The following is an 8188-nucleotide window of genomic DNA, read 5'->3' as shown; positions in this document are numbered from 1 at the left end:
GGGAAGATCCTAAGATGTTATGGCATTACATGCTACAAACAGTAAAAGTTGCTAATTACCTGAAAAGTTTAGGTGTGATGGATTTTTTAATCTTATTTAATTAACGTTCATCTTGTTTTTGGATAGCCAGATAAAAATGCCTTGTTATTCCATCTAAATCTCAAACACACACTGAAAAACCTCAAACTCACACATTAAGGACCAATACTGCTTCTCCAGGTAACTCAGCAAACATTACAAAATCCACTTGCACAAAAATCTACTGCCCCATGTCTACACACCTCTCCATGGGTCTGCCCATTATGTGGGGAAAAAATACCTATTGGCACTTTTAATGCTTTCCCCCAAAGAATACCTCTAACCAAGCAGAAGTAGTCTGATCCCCCAGCTGGAATGATCTAAGTGGAATTAAATATTTTTAAATGATGTCTTGATAGTTGTTGAAATTCCTGGGCTTCTGCTGTGACTTGACAGCTTGGTAATTGCTAATTTGCTTTTGTGCTAATTTAACTCGATCTTATTTGATGGTTTTCCTGTTAAACTCTAAGATTCCAACGTTGACTGAGTCAGGGCTCTTCCCCCAGCCTGACTGGATGGAGGGTGTGGAGGTCAGGGGCTCCTGCAGCACCTGCAGCCCTGGCACCTCACACAGGAAGATGCTCAGTACATATGCATTTTGTGGGTAAAGGCTGTAAAAGGGTGTGTGATTTTCCAAAAGGGAAATCGGTGATTCTTCAGCCCTGCAAGCATTTATTTACAGCTGTCACAGGCAGACGACTTAATTGAAAGAATATAAGTTTTAGAGTAAGACAGAGCTGGGTTCAAATCATTTCTCTGCCATTTTACTAACTGAGTGACTTTGGGAAAATTACTTAACCTCCCTGGGTGTGTTTCCTCATCTACGATATGCAAATAGTGTATCTACCGTAGGATATTGTGTGTATTTAAAGAATTAAGATATTTTGGGACTTCCCTGGTGGTGTAGTGGTTGGGAATCTGCCTGCCAATGCAGGGGACACGGGTTCCAGCCCTGGTCTGGGAAGATCCCACATGCCGTGGAGCAACTAAGCCCGCGAACCACAACTACTGAGCCCGTGTGCCACAACTACTGAAGCCCACGCGCCTAGAGCCTGTGCTCCGCAACAAGAGAAGCCACTGCAATGAGAAGCCCGTACACTGCAGCGAAGAGTAGCCCCTGCTCGTTGCAACTACAGAAAGCCCGCGCACAGCAGCGAAGACCCAATGCAGCCAAAAATAAATAAATAAATGTATAAAGAATTAATACACTTACGTACCCATGGCAGTGTAACTATGGCACGTGGTATTCAAGAAACACTGGCTTCATTTTCCTTTTCTCCTTTTAAGCAATTGGGATGCTGTTTTCTGCTGTTTCGTTACATTCCTTCCTTTTCCCCAAAGCGCAAGATGAGCAAGCACAGCCTCCATCCTCAAAGGTCTAACGGGTGATGGAGGCACAGAAGTCACACGGGGGCTCCAGGGGGCAGCGAGGTTGAGTCCAGACTTCCTGCAGAGCCCATGGCACTTGGGTGGCATGTAGGAGGAGACCAGAAAGCATCCGTGGACCTCCCACCCAACGTGCACCCCTCTTTTGTTCTAGAAACAATTCCTCTCCTTAGCTCCAACTCTCAATTCTGGACCCATGAGCGAGGATCTATGTCACCTTCCTTCTTTCCAAGTGTACAGTGAAAACAGTAGGACCTTAGAATAAAAATCTGTTGCATGAAATGAAGCGTAGCAGAAAATGGTATACAAGAAATAAAGACTTCCCTTTTATCCTGTTATTCATGATTTTTATTTAGAGTCGCCATTCTCCTGAAGCGGTAGAAACTTAATTTTGGTCAAACAGGGGTCTCCTCTTTCTCCTTGGGTAGCATCTAGGTACCGAGGGGCTTAGGTCAAAGCACCCCGTGTCCACATGGACGCCCGCGGTCCACTGCTCCTGCGGCTGCTGCGCGTCCTCCGTCCCTCCCAAGTGTCAGAGCCCACAGGTCTGCATCACTCTCTCATCCACGCTCGCTCGGGCCACGCCTGCCCGGTAATTGCCCCCCTCCCCCTGCAGGCTCCCCCCATCACCCGCAGAGCCAGGCTACTTTTTGGGGTCCTCTATGACTGTGTCGTCCTTGGCGGCCAGGCAGCTGCCCCCCTCTGGGTCTTCCTGCCTCCTGGACACCCTTGAGGAACCAGCCTTAGGCTTCCTTTGCTTGGGGTCCCGCCTCTCTATCTGGGATTTTGCTCAGATCCTGGCCTCTTTGATTGTGCGTACTAGGTTGCACTTTGGATGTCTCCTAACTTGGGACAAAAACAGACTCTAACCCTCTCTGCAAGGCCAGGTTGGAGAATTACTTTGAGACAAAATGTAGAAAACACGGGTCTTCCCTTCAGACCCTCCTCCTTTCACAGCTGGTTCCACCAGCAATACGTGTGTTCTAAATACAAGAGGAGGGCTTTCTGGCCAGTCCCCGAGCTCCAGGTGGGTGTTGTTTGTCGACAGGTATGAGCACTGTATCTTGGGTGTGTGGGTTTGGGGCAGGATGAAGGGGAGACCCCAGAACTTGCCTCCAACCCTCCCTTTGTTCTAAAGCAGGACACACACTGGTTTCACATTTTTACTTCTCTGGCCACTTGTTTCTTCTCGCTTTCTATTTTTAACAGGTTTTAAAAATGCCTGGGATGGTTCTTTTTTTAAGATGGAAATATAAATCTTCTTGACATGACGTGGAATTTTAACCACAGAAAAAAGCACAAGGTCTTCCCAGAACATATTTTGAGACGGTAACTTTGCCTTTTCAATCACCATATTCCTGGGGAGCTCTCCCCTCCAGTCCTTCCTGACCCCCACCTCTCAGCTAAGGCTCTCCTCCTCCAGGGAGCTTTCCCTGGTTGCCCGGTCAGCAGCGGGGCCTCGCGGGTGTGAGTCTGTGCAGCTCCCCCTGTATATCACTGTCTTAGTCTGATCAGGCTGCCATAACAAAATACCACAGACAGGGTGGGTGGCTTACACAACAGACATTTATTTCTCACAGTTCTGGAGGCTGAAGTTCAAGATCAAGGTTCTGGTAGATTCTGTTTTTGGTGAGCACGTTCTACCTGGCTTGCAGATGGCGACCTTCTCCCTGTATCTTCACCTGGCCTTTCTTTGGTGCGTGCACAGTGGCAGAAAGAGAGAGAAAGAGAGAGAGGGAGAGGGAGAGGGAGAGGGAGGGAGAGGGAGAGGGTGAGAGAGGGAAAGCTCTCTCCCTCCCTCTTATAAAGCCATCAATCCTTTCAGATTAGGACTCCACCCTTATGGCCTCATTTCACCTTATTTACCTCCTAAAAGCCCAATCTCCAAATACAATCACTTTGGGAGTTAGAGCTGCGACACACGAATTTGGGGGGGACACATCTTGGTCCATAACAATGGCTCTCACATCTCCTCTGCCTTGGGGATTAGCTCCTTAGCAATACACAGGCCTTTCCTGTGAGCTCAGTGGTGTTGGAGGGCCCAGCAGACAAGTGTCTGTCTTGGCCATCTTGACCTCCGTCCCGTGTCTGGCCTCTCTGGGGTCTGCCCTCAGTGCTGACCCAGGCTCTTGGGTTGGGCTCAGTCCTCTGGCCCTGGCGCCTCTTCCTGTCTTTGGTAAGGATCCCCCCCATCTCCCCATCAATTGGCTGTGGACAGTAAAGCCCATCCTCCTTCCAAACAGCTGGACTCCCCTCTCCTCCAGCCCCCTTCCCCGCAGGTGGAGTTTAGGGCGTGGAGGGGGTTCTCACAACCTAGCATCTCAATTAGCACCGTGGGCTTGGGGGGCCAGCAGGCCTTCCCCCAGGGCCCGACTGTGAAGCCACTGGCTCAGCACACACCCCACCTGCCCATTCAAGCTGGGTCTCCTCTTCAGAAAGTGGGTGATGCCCCCAGCTCACAAGGTCTGGGGGCACCGAACGTGAGGATATACAGCACGTACTCTGGGTGAGGTAACTTTTAACTACCCGTGTACACGTGCTTGAAGACATCCGTGTCCCGCTGCTGACAGCCTCCATGGTAGCGGTCTGTCTCTGTCACCTCCTTGCAGGCTCTCCTAAAACGCCCGTTTCCTGCAGACCTTTCATTTTAAGCTTTGGTGAGCAGGGAGGTAATCCCATCATCTCTTGACCCCCCTTCTGTACTCTCACTGTTTTTACATATTATCTGCAAACAATCTGGAAATTGTTCCAAGATTATCCATCAGGAGGGGTACGAGATGGCTGCTGGTCCGCCTGCAGTGGCACTGTTAACGTCACACCTGGTCTCGCAGTTTCTGGGCTGCTGTGTTTCCTGGTTGAGCAGATAACCAGGTCAGGCCCAGCTGCTTGCCCTGCTCCAGGGATTTAATGGAGGTTAAGAAAGAATGTCAGGTTTCCCCAGTCCCTTGTCATTGGAAGCAGGAACAATACTGGGGTTCCCATCCTGGAGATTTTCCTTGGGAGGTGTGTTCATTTGTGCAGGGCTGAGGATTTACAGACACCTGTTTTTAATTTTTTTTTTTCATAAATTTGTTTTGGAATAATTTGGGGATTTACAGAAGAGTTGCCAAGATACAGCACAGAGAGTTTCTGTATACCCCTCCCTGGTTCCCCTATGAATATCTTACACGACCATGGTTCCTGTGAGGCAGCTAAGAAACTTACATTGGTACAGTACTGTCAATGAACCCCTGCCTTTATTTGGATTGCACCAATTTTTCTATTAAAGTTCTCTTTCTGTTCCAGGATCCAATCCCGGACACATGTTGCAGTTTGTTGTCACTCTGTCCCTGTCTTTTCTAGTCTGTGACAATTTCTCAGTCTTCCTTCTCACTGCCCCCCTCCTCGCTTTCCTTTCTTTTTTCTTTTTTTAACTTTAGTAAAATATATATAGCATAAAATTTATCATTTCAGCTATTTTAAGCACACAATTCACTGGCATTAATACATTCACAGTGCTGTGCAAACATCACCGTTGTCTATTTCCTGAATTTTTTTTTTTAATCATCTTGAATAGAAACCCTGTACCCATTAAACAATAACCCCCAGTTCTCTTCCCCCCACCCTATAACCTCTATTCCACTTTCTGGCTCTGTGAATCTGTCTCTAGGCACCTCATATAAGTGGAATCATAGAACAGTTCTCTTTCTGTGTCTGGCTTATTTCGCTTATCATAATGTTTTTAAGGTTCATTTACGTTGTATCACCTATCAAAAGGAATTTTTAGAGCTGAACAGTATTCCATTGTATGCATGTAGCACGTTTTGTTTATCCATTCATCTGTTGATGGACACCTGGGCTATTGTGAATGATGCTACTATGCACATGGGTGCACAAGCATCCATTTGAGTCCCTGCCCTCAATTCTTTTGGGTTTATACCTAGGAATGGGATTGCTGGATCTTATGATAATTCTACATTTAACTTTTTGAGGGACCGCCATACTGTTTTCCACACTTTCCTTTTCTAGGACCTTAATCACCTTGAGAAACTGGCTAGGTGTTCTGTAATACGTTCCCCCAATCTAGGTCTGTGTAACGTTTTTCTCTTGATTAGACTGGGGTTTTGTTATTTTGGAAAGAATACGACAGAGGTGAAGTGCCTTTCTCCTCACAGCGCATCTGGGGCTGCATGAGATGCACATGACGTCACTGGTGATATTAACCTTCATCACGTGGTTGAGATGGTGTCTGCCAGGTTTCTCCACTGTAAAGGTACCATTTCCCTTCCCTTGATCTGTTCTTCAAGGGGGGGTCACTAAGTCCAGAGGCTCTCAAGGGGAGGAGGGTAAGTTCCACCTCTTAGATGGGTAGTTTGTACTTACATTACTTGGAATTCTTCCATATGGGAGATTTGTCTCTTCTCCCATTTATTTACTAACTCAAGCGTTTTTTTTTGTATCAGTATGGACCCATGCCTATTTATTTTATACTTTGGATTGTAATCCAGGACTACATTATAAATTTTGTTGCTCAAATCGTTCCAGCTTTTGGCTCTTTAAAGTTGCCTCTGTGTTCCTTGGACATGCCCCATTCTTTTTTTGCTGTTTTTCATTTTTGAACATTGCATTACTTTCTGATACTATAGGATACTTCAGGCTTATCTTGTGTTTTCCCCTGCTTCATCTCTAGAATCAGTGATTTCTCCAAGGAACCCTGTTTCCTTTTTTTTGGAGAATCATATTTAGAAATGAGGCTCTTGGCTCTGGGTGGGAGACACCTGTATTTTGAAGGAAGTTTAGTTAATATTTATCGACTGCCCTTATCACCAGCAGATGTAACCTGAGGCCCCAAAAAACAGAGGTCAGCAACGATGAGCACGGACCAAAACTGTTATTACCTAAAGGAATAGGTGCTGGGTGCAAGGCTTGTCTCATTTGGGGGGATAGGTATCTAAAAGCCCCACTTTTAAAGCTGTCTTTGTGGGTCAGGGCACAGGATGAGGGCTTGGATGTCAGAGCCCACATTGTAGAGATCTACTGCCAGTTAAGCTGAGTTCTTTCAGCCCATGTAGGTAGGTCACAAACACCCAAATTTAAGCCATCCTGAGATGTGGGCAGCAGGAAGGTGGAACTTCCCGTAACATGTCAGGTCAAGGCTGAGCGTACAGAAAGGTAGACAGGCTGGAAGGAGAGATGACCAAACTCAAATCCCAAACAATGACCCTTCAGTGAGCGTCCTTGTAGGACTGTGGGCCACAGAACTGGAAACTGGGTTCTTCTCCAGAGATCTAGGCTGTTGGGTGTCAGGTACAAGTGGGACCTGGCAGGTGGGTGGTAGATCAGACCTGGTGTGTCAGCTCAGGTGAGAAAGGTGTGCCATCTGATCTCGCTCGTGTTTTCTGTCAGGTGTGGGCTGAGGCAGGTGATGCTGCATGAGACGGTGGATCCATGTCCTGCAGGGAAAGCCCTGCAGGAAACTGGGCTTCCAGATCTCCCGGCGGCTCCAATTTCCCCTCTGAGGAGCTACCCCGTCTTAGAAGATAGGATCTAGAGCATACGCCATCCCCAATGCATCATAATATAAAACTCGTGGAGGTGCCCACATACATCAATGGCAGGAAGAGGGGGGGGGTTGTTTTATGACCTGGTAAATCTGGATCATTTATTTTGATTCGCCTTACATCTAACTCTACCCAATTTTAGTATATGTGCTGCCGAAGTGAGCACTAACTCTACCCAATAATGAGAGATGTGTATGCATAAATTTGGCTGGAATTTTCTAGTGCAATTTTAAAAGTTTCTTATTATCTCCCTAGAGTCATTGCCTTTATTTTATAAGTCTGGTCAGAAAATCTTGGACATTTGAAAGATTTTTTCTTGGCCTGAAAAACAGCTTTCAGTATTGGAATGGGGTGGAATCTCCCTGGCATTGTTCATGCCTGGGCTATGGCACAGCTTCCGGAAGGGTCTGTCAATTATTTCTCAGCAGGGCTGGCTGGAGCTTGTGCAGACTGCGCTGTGGGACTGAGATAAGAAAAAACCCGAATTTTTCATAATTAAAAATACTCCCTCCTTGATTTTCAAATGAGGAAGAAAAAGGAAGTCTTCTGTCCAACACATTTACAGATGCATTCTTAACATCTGACTATAAGGTTAATATTAACCCATTTGTTCAGTCATTCAACAAATATTCATTTACAGAAAGCCATCCCTGCCTTTTGCAGAACAGCTGCTGGAGGCCATGCCCTGTGCTTGGCACTGGGAAGAGAGAACGTGGTTCCTGCCTTCACTGGCTGAGAGCTCCGTGGGGCAGGTGCTACCCAGAGGGAGAGAAGAGAGGAAAGAGGGGTGGAGCATGAAAGAAGAGAGACTCATGATGCTTTTATGATGGGCTCCTTGGATGACTTACTAGACATTAACAATATGGCTGGGTTCTGATTCAAAACGGTAAACCTAGCATATATATTTATCTCTCGTGCCTCCAAAATCACCACTGGAATAATATTAAAGAAATGTAAAATTAACAACAAAGGGGAGAGTGTGTGCAGAAAAACTACCAGAAGGCAAGAGATTTTTATGGGTTTCAAGAAAATGGATAGCAGACAGCACTGGGTAAAGCAGAGTGGAGAAAGTTGCTCTCGGAATAGCCCAGGAAAGGGCTGCAGTGGAAATGGCAGCTGTTCTTGCCCTCCGAGCCTGGGTGGGGATAGAGGGTTAAATGCGGGGCACGTACAGACATAGAGAC

Source organism: Eubalaena glacialis, chromosome 14, assembly GCF_028564815.1.
Source record: "Eubalaena glacialis isolate mEubGla1 chromosome 14, mEubGla1.1.hap2.+ XY, whole genome shotgun sequence".
NCBI classification, from domain to species: domain Eukaryota; kingdom Metazoa; phylum Chordata; class Mammalia; order Artiodactyla; family Balaenidae; genus Eubalaena; species Eubalaena glacialis.
Note: the sequence above shows the minus strand (reverse complement) of the source record.